A 27,542-nucleotide genomic window follows, 5' to 3' on the forward strand; every position below is an offset into this window, starting at 1 on the left:
TTAGATGCCTAGTCACCCATCTCGCAGCCATTGGATCCTTCTCAGTGTAATTGACTCGCTGTTTGATCTCTCTGTGACTTACCCTGTTGCAAGTCATGCTCACACAAAACACACACACACAAAAACACACACACTATTGATACTATTGGGGCTGGATGAGGTAAGGGAGAATGACATGTTTGTGGGAGAAAAGGAACTCCTCCATAGCTGCGGACCCCGACGCCAGCCACCACTTGCTGCATGTTGTCACAAGTGGTCACATCCTGTGATAGTCAGGGATTCCACCACAAACGCTAGGTGACTGAAGTAATGCCCCGAGTGGAAGACCGAATCAAAGCACGGGGGCTGTAATGAGTTTTCATCTCGGCTGCATTATTTAAAGCAACGCCACATAATTGCTTGTGTACTTATGGCCTATTTTATTTGAAATAACTTTTTTTCCCCTCCTCTTCTTCATGTTTCATAATTACATTGATGTGAGCATGAAGGGCCAGATCACTTCGCTGCATTTCTTACAGAAATGTATATTAGTATTCAGCTGAGTCTGTGAGTTACAGCACATCTAATGTTTTCCGTGGTTTCAGAACAAATTCATTAAATTTTGTACATTTAAAAAGATAAATAATGTCCCTAGACATTGACAATTATTTAAAATGTAATTGACCAGAATCTTACAAGACAAGATTAAAACATTCAATGGTCATTAACCTATAATTAGGATAGCAGAATGTACAATTCTTATTTAATAATTTGCAAGTTGAAATAGACTACAAAAATTACTTTTATCATGTACATGTTTGTAATTTGTATAAAATCTATTTAATATGACTTCCATTTAATTGAGTGAATTGTCATTCTTTCATGAAAGGTAATCTAACTTCTATCGAGTTTGGACCAGACACCCGTTTAAACTAGTGTATGCTCAACACCATCTGACTGGGTTTTTGGAAAAGGGCTGGAGAAACACTATCAGTGTTCTGCTCGTTAGGCGATCGGATATCCTCTGGTGACATGGGCTGTTATTGGTTTATCTGCCATGAGGGGTGTGTGGAGACGTGCAGGGTGACCGGGGCCACTAAGGGCCCCCCGGGCCATTTTGTCTGCCTGTCAGAGGGCCTGGATGTGTCACTGCCAGGAGAAGGGGTCAAATGAGGTCAAAGCAGGTGCCGGGGCCAATTGGCTCACGTACACAACGTTGTCCCGAATCAGAGACTATGGAAACAGGGCGGCGTCCAACCTCTGTTGATCTCAACCTGAATGGAGGGGGCCTTCCGTAACCCCTTCAAACATGGCATCAACTCCACCCAGTCAAACTAGAAACACACCGAACTCAGATGATCATAATGACATATTTGTAGCGCCCTGTGACCTCACTTAAGTATTATTTTAATCAAATCAACAGACGATTCCCCGCTCACATTCACGCAAACAGAAAAACACACACCGACACAAATTAATGAAACACACAGCATTTCATCAAAACAGCACTCCCACTGCCATTTTAATGCAATCCAATTTTAATGGTTGCCGTTAAGTGGGGTCTGTCTGTTTTCTCTATCCCACTCATACTGCTTTTAATTACTTTCCTTATTACTGCGTGTTGTTGCTAGAGAAAACAAGGCAAAACTCATTACACACCAGGAGATGAGGAACCTGAATGACTAGCTCGGGGGAAAGCTGAGGGGACTTGATATTTACTTAGGAAAAAAATATATTATATATACAGTATCTCACAAAAGTGAGTACACCCCTCATATTTTTGTAAATATTTGATTATATCTTTTCATGTGACAACACTGAACAAATGACACTTTGCTACAATGTAAAGGAGAGTGTACAGCTTGTATAACAGTGTACATTTGCTGTCCCCTCTAACGCACAGCCTCATAACACAGCACACAGCCATTAATGTCTAAACCACTGGCAACAAAAGTGAGTACACCCCTAAGTGAAAATGTCCAAATGGGGCCCAAAGTGTCAATATTTTGGTTTAGGTCTGGAGACATGCTTGGCCAGTCCAATCACCTTTACCCTCAGCTTCTTTAGCAAAGCAGTGGTTGTCTTGGAGGTGTGTTTGGGGTCGTTATCATGTTGGAATACTGCCCTGTTGCCCAGTCTCCGAAGGGAGGGGATCACGCTCTGCTTCAGTATGTCACAGTACATGTTGGCATTCACGGTTCCCTCAATGAACTGAAGCTCCCCTGTGCTGGCAGCACTCATGCAGCCCCAGACCATGACACTCCCACCACCATGCTTGACTGTAGGCAAGACACACTTGTCTTTGGACTCCTCACCTGGTTGACACCATCTGAACCAAATAAGTTTATCTTGGTCTCATCAGACCACAGGACATGGTTCCAGTAATCCATGTCTTTCGTCTGCTTGTCTTCAGCAAACTGTTTGCAGGCTTTCTTGTGCACCATCTTTAGAAGAGGCTTCCTTCTGGGACGACAGCCATGCAGACCAATTTGATGCAGTGTCTGGCGTATGGTCTGAGCACTGACAGGTTGACCCCCCCCACCCCTTCAACCTCTGCAACAATGCTGGCAGCACTCATACTTCTATTTCCCAAAGACAACATCGGGATATGACGCTGAGCATGTGCACTCAACTTCTTTGGTTGACCATGGCGAGGCCTGTTCTGAATGGAACCTGTCCTGGTCTTGGCAATCTTCTTATAGCCTAGGCCATCTTTAAGTAAAGCAAAAATTATTTTTTTCAGATCCTCAGAGAGTTCTTTGCCATGAGGTGCCATGTTGAACTTCCAGTGACCAGTATGAGGGAGTGTGAGAGCGATAACACCAAATTTAACACACCTGCTCCCCATTCACACCTGACACCTTGTAACACTAACGAGTCACATGACACCAGGGAGGGGAAATTTCTAATTGGGCCCAATTTGGACATTTTCACTTAGGGGTGTGCTCACTCTTGTTGCCAGCGGTTTAGACATTAATGGCTGTGTGTTGAGTTACTTTGAGGGGACAGAAAATTTACACTGTTATACAAGCTTTACACTCATTACTTTACATTGTAGCAAAGTGTCATTTGTTCAGTGTTGTTACATGAAAAGATATAATGAAATATTTACAGAAATGTGAGGGGTGTACTCACTTTTGTGAGATACTGTATGTATACACACACACACACACACACACACACACACACACACATATATATATATATACACACACACACACACACACACACACACACACACACACACACATACACATATATACACACACACACACACACACACACACACACACACACACACACACACACACACACACACATATATATATATATATATATATATATACAGAGAGAAAGGGGGAGAGAGAGAGATATATTTCAATTGTAGCTTGTTGAAATCGTCTCTTCGCTTTCTATGTCCCTTTCTGCTAATAAACCATCACAGTGGAAGCCTAGAGTTGCCCCCCCCCCCCCACACACACACACACACACTTATACCCTCTCCTCCTGCTCTGCCCAGAGACAAAGTGCTTTTTTTATTTTAAATTGAATGACTGGCCTTGGTCGCTGTAAAGGACTATGCTTTTATAGACTTGGAGCAGAGTATTTACAAGATAACCCAAGTCCAAGGACAGGCTGCCATGGGATATGAGTGTCCACCTCTCCAGTGTCCCCTTCAGTAAAATCGAAGCCCAAACATGTGCTCGCACAGCCAACACCTCTCAAAGTCAACGGCTCGCCTCTCCAGGGCCAGCATGTGCATCGGAGACCAGCCCACACCGTAGGGGTCTTCAGAGAGACGTGCCCTCTGCTCCCCTATACATGGTACTGTCTTAATACACATCTGCCAGTCAACGGTAACAGGCGTGGCGTCTGGCTCTCATCTTAAGGCTAACAGGGTGCATTTGTCCTCGAATTCAAGCACTTTCCTATCAGTTCTTTGTTGTTAATTTGAAGAAGGCTATCAGAGGAGAGAAAATGAAATCGGAGTGTGGATACGTGTAACGCGCTTCAGAATATTTGTTCAAATTAATTATACATTTCCAATAACATTCTATGGTCTATTGTTAGTACCACAAAGAGATGGGATAAAGTCATCTTGAAAACTCTCTGTAGCCAGGCCTGCCCGTGACAGTCTATGTTCAACACATTAAAACTGGGAACCCAATAATCAGGCTTTAATGAGAGAGTACACTAAATACGCTGTTATAATGCACACTCAAGCAAAACTTCAGTTAATAACAAAGGAATCATCCCTCTCCTTTATTATCTTCCATCAGAGAGCCCAAGGTCACTCTGAATCCTTTGTTCGGAAATGGCATGGAATTGTGGCATAGTGCAATATAAACCATTCAAATCTTACCAAGGACACAGCGCTGTTACTGCATTTAATAAGTTACATTTCCACATTATTTTCATTGCTAGGAAGGTGACTCGCGGATGTGTCGTAGCAAGCATAATTGCAAGATGTATTCTTGTCATCTAATATTACCATTAACAAGAAGCGAAGCTTTCACAACAAAGACATCACTAGAGGAAGTGTTACTGCTGTGCAGATTAATTAATACCAATCCATTTTTATCAAGAAGGTTTCGACAGCTGATCGGGGGGGGGACAGTGACATACTAAAAGAGGACTCGTTTAGCTATTTAGAACCAGTGAAAAAGAGCTGGGACAAACTACTGCACGTCCACCCGTGGAATACAGAGCGTGGCCCGTCACGGAATCATTCATCCATTCTGAATTATGTGGTTCCATTCCTACCTGGACAGGTGTTTTACCGTGTCACTCTGGGTGCCGTGCGAGTGTGTTTTCCTGAAGGAGCTCGTCCGCGGCGCCACGCAGACCGGCTGCCGTAAACATGGCACTGGTCTATCCGCGCCGGGCCCTTTGTCTGAGCTGCATCGTCATTGGTGGGGATTTCTATGCTCAACTCTCTGGGGCTGCTAGCTCGCCTGACACGGTTTTGTTTCGGGCCCATTGAGGGGGAATGGTCGGTCCCCACGCCCGGCCCCATTGAGGCTCAAAAGCAGCGCGCCTCTAAAGGGAGGCCCACAAAGGCGGGCCATTAGAAGTACAGAGGCCCTCGCCCGGCTTAAGGTCACGACGGAGCCCCAGAACTCTGCCAAACACACAGGTGTGCACACACTAAATCACAAACATCTTTTGTTCTTCAACATAATGAGCTATACACAGACAGACAGACAGACAAGCTTTACTGGATCGCGACGCACCTCAACCTCCACCATTACACACTATCTACACACATAGACACACACACACACACAAACAGTCATCGTCAGGCATGCATGTACACACAGACTCACACACAACACACTCTCTTTATCCACCCTCCTCTCAAAACAATACACTCAGCCATTCCACATGAACTGAGACTCTCACACATACACAGGGCCTCTGCTCCTCTTTGACACAATACACCCCCCCCGCCCCCACACACACACACATGCACAAACACACATACACACACACACACACACACACACACACACACACACACACACACACACACAAACACACGCCCCTGGTGCTTAAAGACAACGCCTTCAGAGACCCTCCAACACCCCTCCCTGTACTTCAGTACAATGCCTTGACACACACACACACACACACACACTGAGTTTCCTTTCGTTACCAACATTGAGATACCCTGGGCCCGCTGGGGCTCAGGTAAGACGGCGTGCTGAAAGACAGAGAGCTGCGCTCCACACATTACCACATCCACCGGGGCCACCACGCCTACAATTAAAACACCACTCGCTTGCCTGGCGCTGGCAGCTTCTCACAACTTAGCAGGTCCCCAACGCACAGGCCACAAACACAAGATATATGGTTCAGAGTACAAATGCAAACACACGCATGCACACGCACGTACACACACACACACACAGTGGGAGAGCTCATAGTCATATCTCAGACGTGTGAAGACATTCATTGTAAATAAGGCAGGGAAACACTGTAAATAACAGACTTTAGCATGAAACCAATGACAGTTACTAGCACAGGTGTGTACCTCAGGTATGACTGAGGGAGTGAAGAAAGTGTGAGAATCGATGAGTGTCAATAAGTGACTGACTGGTATATCTGGGGTGAGTGCACTACATACACACTAAGACACACACACACAAACACATACACATTATGCACACACACAGAAACAAATCTAACACCATTCCACTTACAGAATAGTTCAGGAGAACAAGTGTGGCTATGAGGCAAAACCCCCACTGAAGAAAAGTTCTGATTTACCATTCAATCTCTACAGAGAACAGCTTCTGTCACTGGTTTTACCATTCAATCTCTACAGAGAACATCTTCTATAACTGGTTTTGAAATTCAATCTCTACAGAACAGCTTCTATAACTGGTTTTGAAATTCAATCTCTATGGAGAACAGCTTCTGTCACTGGTTTTACAATTCAATCTCTACAGAACAGCTTCTATAACTGGTTTTGAAATTCAATCTCTACAGAGAACAGCTTCTGTCACTGGTTTTACAATTCAATCTCTACAGAGAACAGATTCCATTGAAGGTTTCTCAACGGCTCATGGCATTCTGTTACATACGGCCTGAGTCTGAGTTTCTTCGATAGACAACAACCAAACAGCGATCGGACTAAACTAATCAAACCTAAAACAACAGCTGTGATGAAAGTGTCAGCATGTTGAAGATACGAGTCTGTTGATGACGTCTACTCGCTAAGGAGGAACACAGGCTCCTAAATCACTCGGTCTTTGACACAGCTTTCACCTGTCTAATTGCGGTAAAGTGTGTGTGTGTGTGTGTGTGTGTGTGCGTACATTAGATCCCCAGACACCCGTCAACTGGAGGGAGGGGGTTTTGCCGGCCATCATGTTTCCCCCCACCATTCGAGAGTGATGCCACGCACAGACCGTACACACACACCTGCTGATTTATGGAGCCACGCTGGGGTCAGAGAGGGGTGTTGCAACCCAGCCAGCCCAGCATTAGAACTCTTATCAGGGAGTGAGGAGGTGGGGGGGGTCGCCGGGGTGAGGAGTGGAGATAGGCTGGAGTGGGCGGTGAGGGGCGGGGCGGTTCTGAAATAGATCACTTAACGGGAACAAAGTGTAATTAATGGGTGAACACAGATAAGAGGGCCCTGGTCCTATCAGGGAATGTGTTAATGGAGTTCACACACACTCAGCAAGAGCAGGGGGCGACACCAGTGTGTGTGTGTGTGTGTGTGTGTGTGTGTGTGTGTGTGAGAGGGCAAACAGAACAGCATGAAAACGGCGATATGAGAAGACAAACAGGGCAACGGGTCGGAGCAGCCCTCTTCCATGACGAAGACTCTGCAATCATCGGGACCGGGGGAAACCCAAAGGAACAGTGTTAAGGCCCTACACAGAGACCGTCTCTCTCTTACATACACACACAGAGGGAAAAACATCCTCCCTGGACACAGACACGTTCACATCAAAACACGAGTGATGTTGTGACACTGAACGTGGCGGCAGCCCTTCAAATGGACAGGGACATGGTTGTTTACTACAGAGGAGGTGAAGGAGGAAGTGGCGCGGTCAACTTGGGGTCAGTCCACAGTGACTAAGGCCCAGACTGACAGAGACTTCAGTGAAGCTTCCTGTCTGCGTGTGTCCATGCGTCAGGGGAGCCCGCCTGGAGCCAGGGTGCCTGGCGGGGGGTGAAGGCGCCCTGGGAGGGGGGTTAGGGAGAGGGTCGAGGAGCCCACGTGTGCCAGGACAGTGAGAGGGCCCAGTGATGGAAAGCAGCAGGATTTCCCCTGTTTGTTTAAGTCACCTTCTAACAGCAGCACACTGGCTCCAGAACTTTGATAAAGATGTGTCTAGTTTACAGTGTTCTGTATAGATGTGTCTAGTTTACAGTGTTCTGTATAGAAGTGTCTAGTTTACAGTGTTCTGTATAGATGTGTCTAGTTTACAGTGTTCTGTATAGAAGTGTCTAGTTTACAGTGTTCTGTATAGATGTGTCTAGTTTACTGTGTTCTGTATAGATGTGTCTAGTTTACCGTGTTCTGTATAGATGTGTCTAGTTTGCCGTGTTCTGTATAGATGTGCCTAGTTTGCCGTGTTCTGTATAGATGTGCCTAGTTTACAGTGTTGTGTATAGATGTGCCTAGTTTACAGTGTTGTGTATAGATGTGCCTAGTTTACAGTGTTCTGTATAGATGTGCCTAGTTTACAGTGTTCTGTATAGATGTGCCTAGTTTACAGTGTTCTGTATAGATGTGTCTAGTTTACCGTGTTCTGTATAGATGTGTCTAGTTTACAGTGTTCTGTATAGATGTGTCTAGTTTACCGTGTTCCGTATAGATGTGTCTAGTTTACCGTGTTCTGTATAGATGTGTGTTAGTGTGTTCTCTATAGATTTGTGTAGCGTGTTCTCTATAGTTTGTGTGTAGTATGTTTTCTATAGAAGTGTGTAGTTTAGCGTGTTCTCTACTGATTAAGTTAAGTGTACCAGTTGTGTACCAAGTATGTGTGCATGTTTGTTTTGGTACAGAGTCATTAATGAAATAGGCTGGGATTCTATGGATCACCAGTAGTGTGTGTGTAGTTTGTGTGGCTGGCTATAACTCAGGGAGAAGGGTCATCTGCTTGACAGAACTGGTGCTGTTGGTTCAGATGCTTGGGCACAAAGTATTCAGAATTAAAAGGAATGGAAAATTCCAATAAAACATCCAACAGTCCTCACAGATATGCAACCTTGGTACGTGTACGTGTTTGTGTGTCGGTGTGTGTGTGTCTGTGTGTGTGTGTCGGAGTGTGTGTGTCGGAGTGGGCAGGCGTGTGTGTTGGAGGCCATGAGCCCAGCTGAGGGTGCGTGTTTATGTTCAAGTTGTATTTGTGATGTTCTGGGACCATGGGGTGTGAGTCGGGGACCTGTGTGTGACCTGTGCTGTGTTCTCCGCAGTCGTGAGGCGTAGCGGGCTAGCCGATGTCGGGGGGCTGAGGGAGAAGACTGTGATCTGTCAGGGCTGAAGAGCGCAGCAGCATCAAAGACACCAGCCCCAGCTCCACATGAAACCAGCCCCCGTCCTCTGCTAGCACACTATCTCCACTTTGTCCTTGGCCTGTCTGGATACCACTGGAGGCGAGCATGATTTGAGAGAGCAAGTGGGAACAAGAGACAGAGACAGAGAGAGAGAGAGAGAGAGAGAGAGGAGGATGAGAGGGAGGATGAGCACAAGGGAGGGGGAGGGAGGGGAACGGGAGAAAGAGGCGCCCCTCAATGACATCTGAAGAGATAACTCACTCTCCAGAGCTCCGTCTCTCTCACTATCACTTTCCCAGGCAGCACTATGACATGTGGCCTCAAATGCGTGTGCACGCGTGCGTGCGCGTGCGTGCGTGTTTGAATGACAGAGAGTAAAGTACGTGGGACTGGGTGTGGAGATGTGGTAAAGGGGTCAATGGAAAGCAGGAGACGATGGAATGTGATCTCACAGCTCGTGTTTGTATTCTCCGTAAGGCGGCGGGGGGGGGTTGGGGGGGGGGTGAGACACGTCTGTAGAGGTAAAGGTGTGGAAAGGAGATTCTGCTTTTTTCCCCCTATAGCTTATTTCCCCAATGTGTTTCCACTGCAAACCATTGTTCTGGTGGAGGACCACTGACCCCTCTGCCACACGGATTGTCTGAATATGGGAAGCAATTTCTGCCAACAATTATGTGAGCTAAGCACTGTATCATTTTGTGCATTTCCACTAACACATCACATTATCTTTTAAACACAATATTTTTTCTTCCAAAACGTGACTACCGTTAGTATCCAAACTAATGCGACAAAAGAAACAGAAACACTAGTATTGTGTCGTTTCAGCCTTGGGTAATGACCAGCCGCTTTCACAGGAATCACTGAATTTTAAGCCGACCATCTGATATGATTCCAAGCCACGACAGTAAACTGCAACTCTGAACACCACGTGTAAAAGCTGCACCAAGCAGGGAATGGAGGCATACATGGAGCCGAGCGGAGAGATGTTCACCACCAAACAAAAACAACAGCTGGCTATTTTTGATTGAAAGTAAACTTTAGGAAAACAAAGTCCTGGGTCAGCCGTGGGTCAGAACAATGCGGAAAACACCCAAACAAAACGAGTCCAAAAACAGAAAAGCAGCAATCTGAATGGTTCTCCTTTGTAACATAAACAAACTGTGGGAAGAGTTAACCTTTTGATAAGCAGCTTCAAGCCCCAGCCGTATGCATTTTTCATCGAATTTGAGTCAGAAAGAGAATAATTATCTCTCTCTTCCCCTCTCCTCCTTGCCTTTCTCTCTGAGGAGAAGCATAGGGTTCGCAGCCTCTCTGCTCCTCGCACCAACTCAGTGAGACACGGCTGAGAACAGCAACACAAATGCTAATTCAAAACACACGCTCATACACAAATGTACAATGACTAGTGGAATTCAACTATACAGGAATGATCCTTAAAGGGATATTCCAGCTTTTAGTTTTTGCATGTTCAACCTAACTGTTCACTTAATTTCTGTGCTGTAGGATCAAGCTAATTTCTTATTTACTTGTTTTTCTCTATTTCTGTGCTTGTTTTGCTCGCTTAGTCACTTGTATGAAACATACTAATGCTAGTGAATAAATTCACCAAAGAATGGACAGGAATGGTTTACAAAAGCTACGTTATTTTACGTGAACACATGTCAATATCAAAACACTGTCTAAAAGAAGGGAAAACTGGAAGCATAAACAGCTTGAATGACACATCGGTTTGCTCTTAATAGTGAAAGTGTTTTGATATTGACACAAGTGAGGACGCTTTAAAGCACACTGCCGTGGGTTCCATTCACTAACACTATAATGGGTCATACATGCGAGTTAGACAATCTCAACTGGAACATAGGACTGAAAAACCTGTGTGTGCTTGATGCTACATCAAAGAAACTGAGTGGGAAATAAGGCCTTGAAAGCCAAAACACTGAAATATGCCTTTAACGTCCTGAAACACACCGACAAATGCAAACACAAACACGCTTACTCAAGTACCGCCACACAAGGGCAAGGTCATGAATGTATGGCCCAAAGCGGCGAGCAGGCCAGAGTGACCTCTGCAGGAGACGCTATCAGCACCCAGCCTAAGAGACACACACACACAAGCAGACACACACACACACACACACACACACACACACAGGCTAAAACACACACAGCCCGACCAGGCATAACTCTTTATCTGACAGCATCAGTCGAGACACACAGACACACACACACACACACAGACACACACACACATACACACACACACAGACACACACACACACAGACACACACACACACACACACACACAGTCTGGCCCTGACCCTGCAGCACATTGCGATTAATCAAAATTGTATCAGTGATGTGAGGTACGGGTTACAACAGACAGACACATAGTAGGGGGGAGGGTGGGGGAGGCCAGAAGACATGCTCACCCGCTGTCCCCCTTCTATCGACTACAAGACAGAGGAGGCAAACGGCGTTCGGGAATAAAATTATCCCCCCCCCCCCCCCAAAAAAAGAGCCAACTTCAACCCATTGATCAGGCCATGTGAAACGCGCCCCACAAAACTCTCCCCGTCCCCCGTCTCAACCCACTGTCCTCTCTGACGCAAGCGAGAACATGCGCCCCGGCTAACACCCCAAGGGAGCGAACGACTGGGTGCGTAGGCGCGCGCACGTGAGCATGTCGGGTGCACACGGGAGACAAAAATGATTGAGAAAGAAATGTGTGCGCGTCAGTGGTATTTTGTATTGGGTTTGGGAGTGTACGGCCTCACTCCACCCAGGGGTTCACTCTGTGCCGTGAGGGTGTCCCAGTCAAATCAGCCCTGCATATTAACACAATGTTAAGAGACATAAATGAAACATAATGAAAAAAATTGCTCTTTCAAAGTTAATCAAGGAGCATAGCAGAAGTGGTGCGCAATAGAGAGGCATGGAGAGGGGAGAGAGAGTGGGTGAGGGGGGGAGAGAGAGTGGGTGAGGGGGGGAGAGAGAGTGGGTGAGGGGGGGAGAGAGAGTGGGTGAGGGGGGAAGAGAGAGTGGGTGAGGGGGGGGAGAGAGAGTGGGTGAGGGGGGGAGAGAGAGGAATAGAGAGCCATGGAGAGGGAGAGAGAGTGGGTGAGGAAGGGAGAGAGAGTGGGTGAGGAAGGGAGAGAGCGTAAAAGAGAAGGAGGGAAGAGGAAAAACTACCCTCTGTCATAATTTAGGCGAGCTGCGGTCTCCCACTGCTCTGTTTACAATGTATAATTTATGCCTCCGAGTTCAAACACAGCTTTATCTGCACTCAGCTGCTAAGTGATATGATTTCACTTTTTATAGCTTGGCTGTGCCCCCTCTCCACACGGCAACGTTCTGCGAGGTTTCTGTACGCCTGCCACACTGACTTTCAACTGCACAGCCCCTCCGGGCTAAAGTAGCACGTTAAAACCCCTCCCTAACCCCCCCCCCCGCCTTTCCCTCCCCACCCGACAAGTACACCCCCCCCCCCCCCCCCCCCCCCCTCCCCGCAATCCTGAAAGGAGAGACGGCAGCCTCGTATTTTTACAACCGGTTAACATCTTCAGTATTTACAGCCGCTGTGATGGCGAGAGGCTGTGACGGCCCGCTTTACGCCCACGCATCTGACCCCCATTTAGGGCCACATGTCGTTGACCTCCACGGCGTCGGGGCGTCGGTAATGTAGCACTTAGGTTACCCCTCACTTACAGAACCCCGCAGGCCCCACTCCACTCCACCAAAGCCCCACTCCCCTCCCTCATCCAGCCATTCAGTTAACTCCGTGCAGGGGGCTCGTCTAATGAAGGTGACCCGGGTGGGGGGGGGGGGGGCTGGACATTAAGTGGAGGGGGGGGGTGTTGTGTGTCCCACCACTGCCAGGGCTCAGACATCTGTCGTCCATCCTAATGCGTCTCTGAGGTGACTGTCCCAGTGACAGGTTTATATTTGGCAGGGTTAAGGGTCAAGGGCAGTGGTCCTACATGGGGCGACTCTCAATTGGCTCCCTATTCACTGTTTAGCGCACTCCTGTAGGGAAGAGGGCGCCATTTGGGCAGCGGCATCGCGGTAAAGAGAGCGAGTGGTGAAGGGGAGGTGAAGTTTGACGGTGTACATTCAGAGCCACTGGGCTCTCCTCACTGATGACTCATTCTACAGTATGGACTACAGCAGCTTTCTTCAAACAGTTCTTCAAACAGTTACAAATCCGGTTTTCTGACCTCGGCACCACCACAGCCCTTCAAACACTCACTTCAACCTCCAACTCCTGTCTCCTCCCATCTCCTTCCTCATTCTCCTCTCCTCCTCTCCTAACTTTTTACTTATTCTCTCCCATCTCTAAATACCTCTCCTCCTCCCCTCTTTCGAAATTCTCCCTCTCCCGCTTTCCGCTAGCAGAATGTTTGCGCTAGCAGAAACCTCCCCATTCCTGCTCTGGGGGGAATAGTGTTTTCTCTTCGTCTCGTCTCTCAATCTCCTCCTGTGTGTTTTCCATCCTGTGAATGCTTCTCTTTTCCCCCGGTGAATGAGGTGAGCGCTCAGCCTGCTCTCCCATCAGGGATTCACCAGTGTGATGTTCCAACGGCACAATCCACAGGGATCATCTCTCTCCATCCCACCCCACCTCCCATTCCTCTCTTCTTCCACCTCTATATTCCCTTTTCTCCATCTCCCTCCCTCCCTCCCTCCCACACACTCACACCCATAAGTCTCTCTCTAGCAAACTCTCTCTGTCTCTCCGGCTGCTTGTCTCCATCTCACCCTCTCGCCATTTGTCTCTTTCTGTATCCCTGGCTGTCTCTGTCCCTTTATCTCCCTTGCTTACTGAGGCCTGGGCCAAACTAGAAATGGGCATCAGAGAGAGAGAGAGAGAGAGAGAGAGACAGAGAGACTGTAAGAGAGAGACAACACGAGAGTGCCCGTAAGAGAGAGACAACAAGAGAAAGTTAGAGGGACAGAGAGACAGTGAGAGAGACCGACAGAGATGAGACTCTGTGTAGATCCAGTACTGGTTCAGGCTGGGCTGGGGTATCTCCACCATATGTTAGGAGTCCGTCCTGCCCCGGTGTGTCTGCCCCTGTCGGGTCACACTGAAATGGGCCAGACCACAGGCCCAGGGCTGGGCAAAGCGCCCTGCGTGAGCACACACCACAGGGTCAGGGGTACCACCATCAGAATGGTTCTGAAACATGGCACTTGTCTGACTAAAGCCCAACAATTGACTAATATCATAATCCGATTACTGCACTGATGTAAATACAAACACACAAGAATCATTCCACAATATTCTGGTGATGTACTGCTGAATCATAAAGTAAAATGAAGGAAATAATCCTGAGGTGATTTGATATGGGTTAGTCAGGTATTTGCTTTAAATGCATCTCATTATACTTAGAGCTGCATGGCTATTGTGTTTGCAAATGTCTGTTTTCTTTAAAGACGAGAGTGCTTAGTGTTAGGGGTCTCAATCCACTGCTTTCCCATCGTGTATGAATCATTTATATCTTTGTATTTCTACATTTTTATAGGTGTCCATGTATGCAATTCACAGAAAGATTATGATAACTTATTCAAAAAGCTAAATATTGTAGTTGGCTGAGTGCGACGCTTCCATCCGTCCCATTCCCAGGAGCACACTGAGGCATAGAGACAACGCAGGAGAACATGATGCCAATGTGAAACAGCTATGGAAATGTTGCTCACAATAGAACATTCTGACACGTCCCCGTAACAAGATCGTCCAGTCCCTTAAGCTTAAACGTACAGGGCACGATATAACGTATAAGCTTAAGACACACACACACACACACACCCATTAGATCTGAGACAGGATGATGTTTGTTTGGGTGCAACTCGACCCCGTCTGCGCCCTGGGGACGAGAGCTACACAGGTGTAACTGGTCCACACCTGGCCCGGCTGGAGCTGGGTACACTGGGCTGGGCTGTCACAGTCTGAGGAGCTGTCAGACAAGGGCAGGGCCCAAACTGACCCCTCTACAGTGAGGGCACACCTGTGCCCAGGTCTGAGGCCCAGCCTGTCTGTCTGTCCTCCTGATGACTTACACACCTACACAGACAGGCACAGCCTTCTGACTGCCCACTGTCCCTCATGTTTGGTACGCCACTCAAACAGCCTCAACCTGCCCAACACATAGGGCTTGAGGCAAACTAGACACTCTCTTGAATGAAAATTAACACCAGCCAGCCATGGAACTAGTGTAGCTAAAGAGGCTACTACAGAGAAAGAGACTAATAAAGCTAGAGAGCCTACTACAGATATAAATGTTAATATAGTTAGAGAAACTAGTACAGCTAGAAAAGCTGGTAGAGATAGAGAAACTAGTACAGCTAGAGAGACAAGTATGGCCAGATAGACTAGTACAGATAGAGAGGCTAGTACAGTTAGAGAGGCTAGTACAGTCAGAGAGGCTAGTACAGTCAGAGAGGCTAGCACAGTCAGAGAGACTAGCACAGTCAGAGAGACTAGTACAGTCAGAGAGACTAGTACAGTCAGAGAGGCTAGTACAGTCAGAGAGGCTAGTACAGTCAGAGAGGCTAGTACAGTCAGAGAGGCTAGTACAGTTAGAGAGACTAGTACAGTTAGAGAGACTAGCACAGTTAGAGAGACTAGTACAGTTAGAGAGACTAGCACAGTCAGAGAGACTAGTACAGTCAGAGAGGCTAGTACAGTCAGAGAGACTAGTACAGTCAGAGAGACTAGTACAGTTAGAGAGACTAGTACAGTTAGAGAGACTAGTACAGTTAGAGAGACTAGTACAGTCAGAGAGACTAGTACAGTCAGAGAGGCTAGTACAGTCAGAGAGACTAGTACAGTCAGAGAGACTAGTACAGTCAGAGAGGCTAGTACAGTCAGAGAGGCTAGTACAGTCAGAGAGACTAGTACAGTCAGAGAGACTAGTACAGTTAGAGAGGCTAGTACAGTCAGAGAGACTAGTACAGTTAGAGAGGCTAGTACAGTTAGAGAGGCTAGTACAGTCAGAGAGACTAGTATAGTCAGAGAGACTAGTACAGTTAGAGAGGCTAGTACAGTCAGAGAGTGTAGTATAGTCAGAGAGATTAGTACAGTTAGAGAGGCTAGTATAGTCAGAGAGACTAGTACAGTTAGAGAGGCTAGTACAGTCAGAGAGACTTGGGCGTGTGGAAGTCTGTGTGTCTTTGCGGGGTCGGTACGAGGAGCAGCTTTGCCCCGCACGCTCCCATGAACAATTATCAAAGCCAGTCGGACACATGGGAGCCCGGATTCCTCACTTGGCCGCAATGTTGTGGGGGGGCTAGGGGGGAGGGAAAGAGAGAGAACAAGAGGGATGGAGGGAGAGAGAAAGACAAAGATAAATAGGGAGTGTGGAGGGAAAGAGAGAGAGGGAGAGAAGGAGGGAGGGACAGATAGGGTGAAAGAAGGAGCAGAGTGCTGTGTGATCCTCTCCCAAGCATGTGCCATCAGGAGCAGACCCATACCTGAGTGCCCCCCCAGCCCGTCCCCTTATCACACCCTGAGCCGACAGGCGGGCGAGCGTGCAGGCGGGCAGTGGGCATATTGGGCTTGTCCTGCCCTCGACCCGTGAACGCTGGCACAACCCGTTCAGCTGGCAAAAAAAAAAAAAAGGAGGCCCCGGCGAGATGAACAGACACAGAGTCGGTATTACCCAGCTAATCTCATTAAACAGGCTGCCTTGCCAAGACCCTGGGTCAGCCAGAGTGCCACGCCACTCGGAGCACCTTTGGAGCTGGCCCTGACCTGTGGACACTCCGGACCCCTGGCCTGACTCGTGGCCAGCCTAGGTCAGCTCACCTCACCAGCAGCTACAGCGCTGTGCGGACAGGACGGCCGAGGGGGACTATGGAGTCCTAGGGGCTAATGGGTAGTGAGAGAGAAGGCAGGAGCTCAGGGAGGAGAGAGAAGTGGCAGAGGGGGAAGGGGGAGGGGGAGGAGGGGGAGAAGGAGGAGGGGGTAGACTAGTTATAGAAATAGGCAGCAGGCAGGCTGGATAAGCAGCTTCCTCTCATTGGGGATTGGTTTAATGTATTTATAGAGGATTGCATCAGGGTGCCTGCAGTTAAAAAGGCCATGCCTGCCCGCCTGGGTCATGCACAGTGTAATGTACAACGGACAGAGAAAATGGTGTCGTTGAGCTGAAACACAACGGAAGTACACACAGACACACACACACAGCACAATTAGTACTAAACACTATGATACACAAATCTTATTGGACTGACTGACTGACCAATCCGCAAGACTTTCATATAGCATGTTAACATCCACAGGGAGACGACAATTCCCCCGGTATACAGAACCAGCCGAACCTTGAGTAACCACAGACGGTGAGAATAGGAACCAAACGGGCCAAAGTGTGGCAGGAAGATGTGATGGAGGTGACACACTCCGCTCATATGACATGGCATGGGCGTGCGGTGGAACGGGGCGTCGTGCAGGTCGCCGTCCCGGCAACATGCAGCGTAAGGACCGGGTCAAAACTGTCAGCAAAAGGTTACATGTTCAGAGGAGGTCTATAAGGATGGGGGGGGATCTGTCTCCTTGGTTTCGGCAGAGCAAAACCGCCCCCCATTGCTGAACACAGCGCAATCTAACGGATGTATTTACCAAGCAAGCCAGAATCCCAGTCCCTCTGTTCCACCATAGGCAAATCAACTCACAAGATGGTATTGGAAATTGTAAAATCAATCACATATTAAATAGTTTTTGGAAACACAGGTCCACAATTCATCAAGAACGTGTTCTGATTTAAACTCAAATCCGACGTAATTATAGCTCATTTCAAACTAGGATAGGATCAGGACAGGATAGGATCAGGATAATTCCCCCCTTTTTTGTGGTCAAATGTCCAAAATGCAACTGCCTGCCAACTGCCTGATCTCCATTAGTTCCATGGGGATACACATTTAGATCTTCTTGAATTACTGTTTAGTAAGACAATCAAAGCAAGTGGTGTTAGGAAACAAAAGCCTTTGTTTAGTATTTTCTTTAATGAAGGCATTCAGTACATGCCCAGTGGTGCATGACCTAGGAAGCAGACTAATGGGCCTCCGCCCCAGCTCCACCCACAGCCCAATGTCCTTTATCATCCTGGCCACTGCCAAAACAACCAGAGGGGAACAGACTGCGGTTTACCTCCAGGTTGATACTCAATGTTTACTGGGTTTGTCATTCTATGCTCTCACATTGTAGTGGTAAACAAAATATAATCTACTTACAATTCAGGTGCATTAATGTTGTAGAAGTGTTTTACCTGCCCTTGTATTGTGTTTAAAAAACGAGAGAGAACTCCGGAAGGACGAGACACTATCCTAACCCCAAACTGTATTACTAGAAGTCCTGATAGCGAACAAAATTAGCCGGTTGCATTGGGAAGGAGAAGAGAAAGGAGTCTTTAAGGGAAAAAATAAAGTTATTTCCAAGGCTACAATCATTGCTGTGCTGGTGACAGTTGTGGCTACACATCGCCCAAAGTCTCTGGACCAAAGTCGGTAGCACTCCTCATTACTGACTGCCAATAGACTTGCTTAATGGAAGAAAAAAGATAAGTAAAAGCAAATTAACCCAATCGCCTTTACGACTCTAGGGACACCGTTGTAGCACTCTGGCTTATGGATGCTTAGCTTTGAAACAGGCTCTGGCAGGCAAACAATTTATGGTTATTGTTTAGCCCCGTTCCAGGCAAGCCATCTGCTGAATATAGGATTCTATAATATCTAGAAAAATCACACAGGAATTGCTGTAGCGCTGGCCCAGGAAAGGTTGAGAGTTCACACGGGTACGTTCAGGCTGTGTCGCTGTGGGCCCGGGCCTGAGATTGTGATAAGCTTCTGCTGCTAGCACTGTGAAATCGGATCAGGCGAAAGTGGAGAAGGAAAAGAGGAGAAGGAATAGAGGAGAAGGAAAAGGGGAGAAGCGGCAGCCAGGGTGACACACTTCATGACTAGCCCAGAATTTGCAGTGTGATTTAGACATTGTTTAATGAGCTCCTGGAAGGATCCGGCTCGAAGGACCAGGATTGTCGGGGAGTAAATGCGGGGGGGGGCAACGATGACGACGACTCCCAACCATATGGACTATGGGTAGGGATCCAGGTTGTCCTCCTGTGTGGATCCCACAGATGAACCATCCCATCAATCTCTAGCCCCCCCCCCCCCCACGACAGACTGATATCTCTCCAAACTTCCTCTCTCTGTAAATATGCTTTAGAATCAACACAGCGACATGTTTCGTGTCCCTCGCCAGGTAGACAAGTAACCGTTCAATCACGCTTCTCACTGCGTTTGCTGTGATAACTACGCTGCCTAACGCGCGCGAGTGTCTGCAAATATTTCGGAAAAAGCACTGTGGCTCATTTGTGGCACAAAAGCTTCAGGTGCTACTGTTCCCGTGTTGGTTCTGTTTCTCTAGCTGGTACTTGTTCTGCTATTGTACTGCTGCTTCTGGTTGCACTGTTACACTGGTTCTGTGCTGTTGCTTCAAGTGGAGCTTTTCTTTTCGGTGCTCCTCCACAGAGTTCAGCCATACTGTTAACTCAGTCACTGACAGTAACCTCCTCATCCTCTCCACAGGGGTGTGTGTCAGGGTTTCACTGTGGGAAGCTTTTCCTAAGGTTGACTTAAAAGCAGTGAAGACGACTCTCAATATCAGGAGTTACTGGTATAGGTTAAATTAGTATTCTGGTGTATGCGTGCAGGCGTGTGTGTCTTTGTGTGTGTGTGTGGGTCTGTCTGTGTGTATCTGTGCGTGTGTCTCCATGAACTCATTACCAGGAAAATCAATGCATGACATTGGTTTATACCAGCCTGTTTCTCATCGGCCGGAGAGCTCATTCCATCCTTTTAGATTTCTCAATTAGCCAGGAGAAGGAAAAAAAAAAAACATACAGAGACACACACACACACACACACACACACAAAACCCAGTACTGTACGTGATATTGGCCAAACCATGCACAAACATGAATACAAATAACAGTCACTGAAGACACTCTGTCAGCCTGTGTGTGTGTGTGTGTGTGTGTCTGTCTTTGTCTGAGTGTGTTTAACCGTGTCCATGTGTAGCCTCCTCCCTGTGAGCTGGGCTCCTCTGGCATGGCTGATGAAGATGTCAGAGGAGAGCGGGCGAGGGCAGGATCTGAATGCAGAGGAGGGCTGGAGGCCTCAGGAGTGTGTCTGCCTGGGATAGCCCTCCGCTCCGCTCCGTTCCGTTCCTCTGGTATGTGCAGCACGCAGCCAGCACACTTTAAAGGAAGATCTGCACAGCACAGCCAGGGGAATTCTCTACCCCTACATCTGACTCTCTGTCTCCTCTCTTTCTCCTGCCTCTCCTCCTCTGCGATAGACCTGAGAGAACGACACTTTTGCAACCTTCACAGAAAAGGGACTTTGTTGTAGCCAATGAGCTCAAGAGCTGGCACCCCCCCACCCCCCATCTCCAACCCCAGCACCCGAAGTGTGATCAATTTTTTATTTCTCTTCGTTTTCTTCATGTTTTGTTGCAGAGAGGCATCTGTGGTTTGGGACCCCCCCCCCCCCAAGGATGGGGGTTCAGGTGAGGCTCCAGGATGTCTGACTTCATAAACAGACCTTGGTGGCGTACTTTAGAGAGCTTCTTTTAAGCTAAGCTTCATTCAGTCACATTGCCTGAACAAAGACAAGACACTTGGATACAGACACAAAAGAGTAACCTACAGTGGCCTCCATACACACAGGCCCCCATATATAGAACAGATGAATGCCCGCAAAACGCACAATGGACAGTGAAGATCTCCCAACATGGCCGCTAGCAGACGGCAGCGTGGCTTAATACTGGCGCCGGTGACTTGAAACAAAGGGAAAACCTTCTCATTCCAAGGAGCGTCGAACGTCATGTCACCTCCCAACCCTTTTTCTTTCCTCCCGCCATGCGCTGCATGCACATCCTGCGTTGCATGCACATCCTGCGCGGCTGCCCGTGCCCTAAGTGCACGGCGAGGCGGCCAGGCTGCCGGTGACATCAGCAGTGAAAACTAGCAGAAAACCCAACTGTTCCATTTCAAGGAATATTTTGACTTCGGCTAATGTGACTTAAATACCTTGTTCCACAGTCGAGTGGGCTGGCACCTGCTGCATGGGAGCCAGCCAATTACAGAACACGTACTGTCTCTCATTTTCTGATTCAATTAGCATGCTTCAGAGCTTTCCCGTCTAATTGCAAACTACTTCACAGTTACCTCTCTGATTAATCGCTGCCCATCTGCAAGCCACAGCAAAACCTGGTGGAACAAATGTGTGTCTCAGAATGCGGTGAGCTCAACGAATCAGAGACGGACGGGTCTAAGCCTTGTCGGCCGGTCGAGGCCCGCGCCTCGCCGCCGGCGACTTACGGCTGACGCAAGCTGGGGTCTTCACTCGGCGTGGTGGTGGTGTTCTGACAATGTGGAGGGGAGATTGAGACAACGTTTGGGTTCAGCGGTCCAGGGATTTTAGACGACAGCCTTAACAGACACAGAGCCTGATAGGATAAGGGGAGGGGAGGGAGAGAGGGTATGTATGGTGCCGGGGTTAAAGGTCAGGGCGGAGAGTTTGACCTCTCTCATCCAGCGAGGGTCAAAGGCAGGGAGATCAGAGAGCAGGGCTACTTAGACAGTGACAGGCTCCTGAGTCTTGATACACATGCTGCTATCTCTGCCCGTCGCCCAGCCTCGGCACAGCGCCACTCACCTCTCCAAACTCCACCAATCAATAGCACACTGTTTGTCTCTGTAGCCAGTGTTTATGGAGACCTTTCTAGCGCGCAGAGTGGAGGACGGACACCTAATGTACTGGGGAGCAGAGGTTATCACAGCTCGCTGTGGAGGGCTTCACTTTCACAGGCGGGGCACTGTGCCGAGATCACCCACAATCCCCCTCTCTGTTCTCCAACGTACCTCTATTGACAAATCAGAGACCAAGGTCATCCCAGTGTTTACCTAGCCTCTAGCCCACATTACATCAGCCACACCACCACGACCAGTAAACAACCCCCCACCGAACACCCCCACCTTTCAAAACCCCCTCTGTTCCAAACAGGCCACTCCCAGATCGCCAACCGAACGGCAAGCGAAATGAATATTGTTGCCAGGCTACACATGATGATGTATAACCTGGTGGCTGCAGAGGAATATAATACCGATATGTCAGGTCTCTGATTTGGCCACAATTTGCATGGTTATAATAGCTTATCGACTGGCTCAAGGTTGAGCGGGGCCAGCGCGGCTGTTGTAATGACTGAACGCACACCACCAGTTTATTTCAAGCCCCTCAGTCGCCCCGGCCCTTTTGTCAATACACAATCCTGACGCTGCTACCCCCAACCCCTCGCAAAACCCGGAATGTACAATGGCCGCCCGCCCCCCGGTCGACACCCCCCTTTTAAGTTATTCCGGTATCATACAAACATTTCCCATGGAGATCAATACAGGTGGCATTCATTAGGACCCCCAAAATCTGCTTGTCTGCAAACGCACAGTAATATTTCAGATATCGACCCCCTGGCTTACCCAGACTCTGATTGACTGCTTCTCTCTGTGAGAACCTCTTATAACCGAAACAAACTTTTTAAATTAAAATTATGGATTTGTTTCAAGAAGGAAAAAAAGAAAACATGCTATGAAATGATCTATGAGTAAATAATTACTTTACAAAAAATACAAATATGACATTCAAGAGAAATGTATTCCATATGAAACATTATACAGTCTGAAGTTCAATAGATCTCAAAATCATTATGATTGGAATGAGTTACTATAAGTCGCTGAAGATTCAGGTGTATTTGTTACCACACAAAGGTAGCAATTACTTCCCAAGTAAACATGCTGAGGTTTTAGTCGTGAGAAAACAGCCTTGTCCTCCGGGTGCTGCTTCAAATCATGACTTATAATTAGTGCAGAAAGGCTGCCACCTCTTGCAGGCAGATGTTTGACAGGTAACAATGTTATCAAATGTACTGTATGGTATACACTCCTTACCCTGGTTAAATGCGAATAATTATATCAAACATAACATACACGACTAAGCACCACACACACCTAAATATAAAAGACTAAGCACCACACATACCTAAATATAAAAGACTAAGCACCACACATACCTAAATATAAAAGACTAAGCACCACACATACCTAAATATAAAAGACTAAGCACCACACATACCTAAATATTAAAGACTAAGCACCACACATACCTAAATATAAAAGACTAAGCACCACACATACCTAAATATAAAAGACTAAGCACCACACATACCTAAATATAAAAAACTAAGCACCACACATACCTAAATATAAAAAACTAAGCACCACACATACCTAAATATTAAAGACTAAGCACCACACATACCTAAATATAAAAGACTAAGCACCACACATACCTAAATATAAAAAACTAAGCACCACACATACCTAAAGACAAAAGACTAAGTACCACACATACCTATAGACAAAAAACTAAGCACCACACATACCTAAAGACAAAAAACTAAGCACCACAAATACCTAAATATAAAAGACTAAGCACCACACATACCTAAAGACAAAAAACTAAGCACCACACACACCTAAATATAAAAGACTAAGCACCACACACACCTAAATATATAATAACAAGCATCACACACACTTGAATGTAAAAGACAAAGCATCACACTCACACGCTGGAATATAAAAGACTAAGTACCACACACACCGGAATATAAAATAATAAGCCCCAGAGAGGAAGAGGCCTCAGAGTGCCACAGCAGGTGGTGTGCAGCCTGGTATTAGCTGCATGTAGGCTGTCAGTTCTGATAACCACGGTACCAGGCGGCGCTGCACCACCCTCTTCCCAGCTACCACATGAAACTGATCAATTCCAGGCGGGAAGCTGTTAAAAAAATAATTATTACCTGACCTTTGACTATATAACAAAACAATTCACACTATCTGTGACCTTTGACTCCTTTAAATGGGAGAGTATTGATTGGCTGCGCTTTGCAGACAAACATCTTGGCCGGCATGTCAGAGACAGGCTACAGAGGGAGAGGAGAGGAGAGAGGAGAGAGGGAGAGGAGAGAGGGAGAGGAGAGAGGGAGAGGAGAGAGGGAGAGGAGACAGGGAGAAGAGACAGGGAGAGGAGAGAAGAGAGAGGAGAGAGGAGAGAAGAGAGAGAGAGGCTAGAGGGAGAGGAGAGGGAGAGGAGAGGGAGAGGAGAGAGGGAGAGGAGAGAAGAGAGGAGAGAAGGAGAGGCGAGAGAGAGAGAGACGCAGCCAGAGCAATTAAAGAAAGACAACAAGTGCGGGCTAACAGCACGCTCCTTCTATAGGCTGATGAGCCAGACCGACGCCTCCTCTCTACCTCAGCATCAGCCACACCTACGTGGGAGGTGAACGGCAGAACGTGTGAGTGCATGTTAGTGTGCACGCGTGTCCTGTTGACAGCACCGCAGACAGACTGTTGCAGGTCTAAATGACGTAACGCTCTGGAGTGATGGGGTCAACAGTAGAAAACCCCCACGTCTGAAACGCAACATAACTCGGGGGGGGTAGTGTATTCCTGTCTGATCAGTCCTATGTAGTGTGACACTGGGAACAGCCCAATTGGCCACATATGGACCAGGGAGATGTCGGGCCGAGTGTGGTGATGTCATGATGAACTCTCCCATGTTGTCGCATAACTGGAAAGAAAATTGGTAAAAGAACAACTTTATTTGTTTCTGAAACAGCCGTGGTCTGGATCGGAAACCACGCTGCAGCTGTAGATTTGGACAGGAGGGAGACGCCACTGTACCAACCCAGGGCACCTGAGGGGGATTTCTAAATGACCACTGAAGATTTTCTTATGGCTGCTTCTGATTCACAATGCAAGTGAATTAAAAAGAAATAATAAAGATGTAACGATATGGAATTAAACAACCAAAGAACACACAGGGGGGTATCTTCTTTGAAGAACCATGGAAATTCAAGCCCGAGGACGGTAGTGGGGAACCTCCATACGAAGAGGTGAGGGGGTGTCTTAAGGACAGCGTTCGGCCAGGGAGAGAGTCCTTTGGTTGCCTGTCCGCCTTTGACAAACCAATTCCCAAACGCAGCCTTATGAAGCCACTTTCTAAAAAAGCGGGAGAAGAAAAGAAAAATCAAAGGTCTTCTGGAAATGAGCTAGGAGTGGTCCTCCATCAAGGGGTCACGGTGAAGCCGGGGAGGCCATGCCTACTGAGGGCACTGAGCTGGAACTAAGTGTGGCTCCTGAGGCGCCAGGGCCTGGAAACCAGCCAAGACTCAACCGGCCCCTCCCTCCCTCTGTTTTCCTCCGTCAAGACTTACATTTTCATTAAGAGGGAAGCCATGGAGGGAGGGAGAGCGATAAAAACAGAGGGACACTGGGAGCGGGAGGGAGAGAGAGAGAAAGGAAGAGGGTGTGTTGTAGGGGGAAAGACAGAGAGGGAAAGAAACTCTGTCTGATGTTGGGGGGGGGGGTGTGTGTGTGGGTGCAGGTGTGTAGTGTTTGTCAGGGGTACAGACCACCCTCTCTGGGGCATGGAGGACAGCCAAGAGGGGAGGAGGGTATATGGCGGGTGTCACTGCACACTATACACAAACACACACATGCAGGCACACACGCGAGCACACACGTGCACACACACGGACACACACACACACCATCTGCTGACACCAACACATGATGACGGAGCAAACAGGATTACAGTATGGGGGAACAGAAGAGGAGGATGATCTAAACACTGTAATATCATTTTCCAGGAACGGACAGGGTTTGGGCCAGGGCGAGGGGCTTAAGAGGGAGCTAAGCCGGTCAGGGAGGTCAAACGTACAGTGCAGAGATATAATGTGTCTCTCGTTTGGGTACAGGGCTTAGATGACGCCTCTGAAAACAATGTGCGAAATGCAATGAAATGGATGCCGATGGAAAGGACCAAAACCATCCATCCAGAAGAAGCGTTTTGCTAAATTGTGCTTCGGAGTTAATTGGCGGTCTTTTCCCAGCACACCTGATATTACGGCAGGGAATTATTCTTCAGTTTTGTTGCAGTCTCCCAGTTAAAGGAATCTAGTATGGCACAGCTGTATTTCTGGGATCTCTGCCCAGTAACATTCTGAATTATATAATAATAATATAATATTTTACAATAATAATAATGAATTAGTCATCATTTAACACATTCCTTCTTTGGGACCCTTTTAATGCATTAGTTTTGACAGAGACAATAGGAAAGAATGGAGGAGAGAGTCTTCTGGTGAAAGAGCAGTGGAATTCCACGCTGCATCAGAACATGGAACACCAGACCACCCGTGGGCACCATAAATGGGTTATTTTGGTTCAATAAGCCAAGTATTCAATTCAAAAAGGTCAAAGGGGTAGGGGAGGGGGAGAAGACAGACCGTCAGACAGGCAGGCAGACAGACAGGCAGAAAGACAGGCAGACAGACAAACATGCAGAAAGGCAGGCAGACAGATAGGCAGAAAGGCAGGCAGACAGACATGCAGACAGACAGACAGACAGACAGGCAAGCAGGCAGGAAGGCAGGCAGACAAACATGCAGGCAAGCAGGCAGACAGACATGCAGGCAGGCAGGCAGACAGGAAGGCAACGCAGGTTTGAAGCAGGAGCCAAAGGATGGATCTGGAATGCCAGGCAGGGTTTAAGCTGCTGGGTTCCATCTGTGTCAGATGGCTGCTGATGTATGAACCCTGGGACAGGGTGGGCCAGTAACAGGTCTCCCTCTCTGCCTCTGTGGCGATCCCTCTAGCGCTAGCTCGTCCAGCGCCGACAGCAGGAACCAGTCTGACATGTGACCGGCCACGACGCCTCGCGGTCAAAGGTCAGCACAGATTTCAGCAAATCTGGGCAGGCATGGCATCAGCTTAAACTCAGGGGGGAGAGATTGGCCTCCAACCTTAACCCGATAAGACCCTTGAAGTCTTTACCCTGACCTATACTTGACTCTTTCATCTGTGATGTTAGCTATACTAACTACTGGCTGATAGCAGCCCGTTGCCAAACGCAATTTGCCTCCACCTCTCCCCGATGTGTTCAGCGGTCGGTGTCCACGTCGTTCAGCTTGGAGTATGTTTTAAAACTCCGCCACGCAAAAAAACAGCCCTTGTTTAGGGTTTTGTTTTGTGGCCACGTTCACGGTGAGAAGACTGGGGCAAGCGCTCGCTACGTCTAAAAGCACAGCTAAAGCTAAACAAAGGAGGATTACAATGGCGCCATGGATTTGGAATTTAGGTTTCCAAGATTATTTTCCTCTTCCTCTCTCCTAGGCACAACTGAGACATCAGGTCTCCTTGGCAGCAGGGGGTCTGGGGGGCAGGGAGGGGGGCTGGAGGGAGGGTCAGGTGGTTGAGGGGAGGGTAGCTCTCTGAGTCAGAAGACCTTAACCTAACCCCACCCCCCACTTCCTGGAACACACGTCCACCACTTGGCCTAAGGCCTGGCCCGGCCCCACACCTAAGCAGAACTGCATCACAGTGGTGGACCGAGACACTGCTGTTTGTGTCTGTGCGGCAACGTGTGTGTG

The 27,542-nt window shown here is 47.8% G+C and overlaps 1 protein-coding gene across 1 annotated transcript in view; it reads right to left on the reverse strand.

Moving 5' to 3' along the window:
- fam172a (family with sequence similarity 172 member A) overlaps positions 1-27,542 on the reverse strand; it is a 183,466-nt gene that overhangs the window by 10,027 nt on the left and 145,897 nt on the right. The window lies entirely within an intron of this gene.

Source organism: Esox lucius, chromosome 13 (genome assembly GCF_011004845.1).
Source record: "Esox lucius isolate fEsoLuc1 chromosome 13, fEsoLuc1.pri, whole genome shotgun sequence".
Taxonomy (NCBI): domain Eukaryota; kingdom Metazoa; phylum Chordata; class Actinopteri; order Esociformes; family Esocidae; genus Esox; species Esox lucius.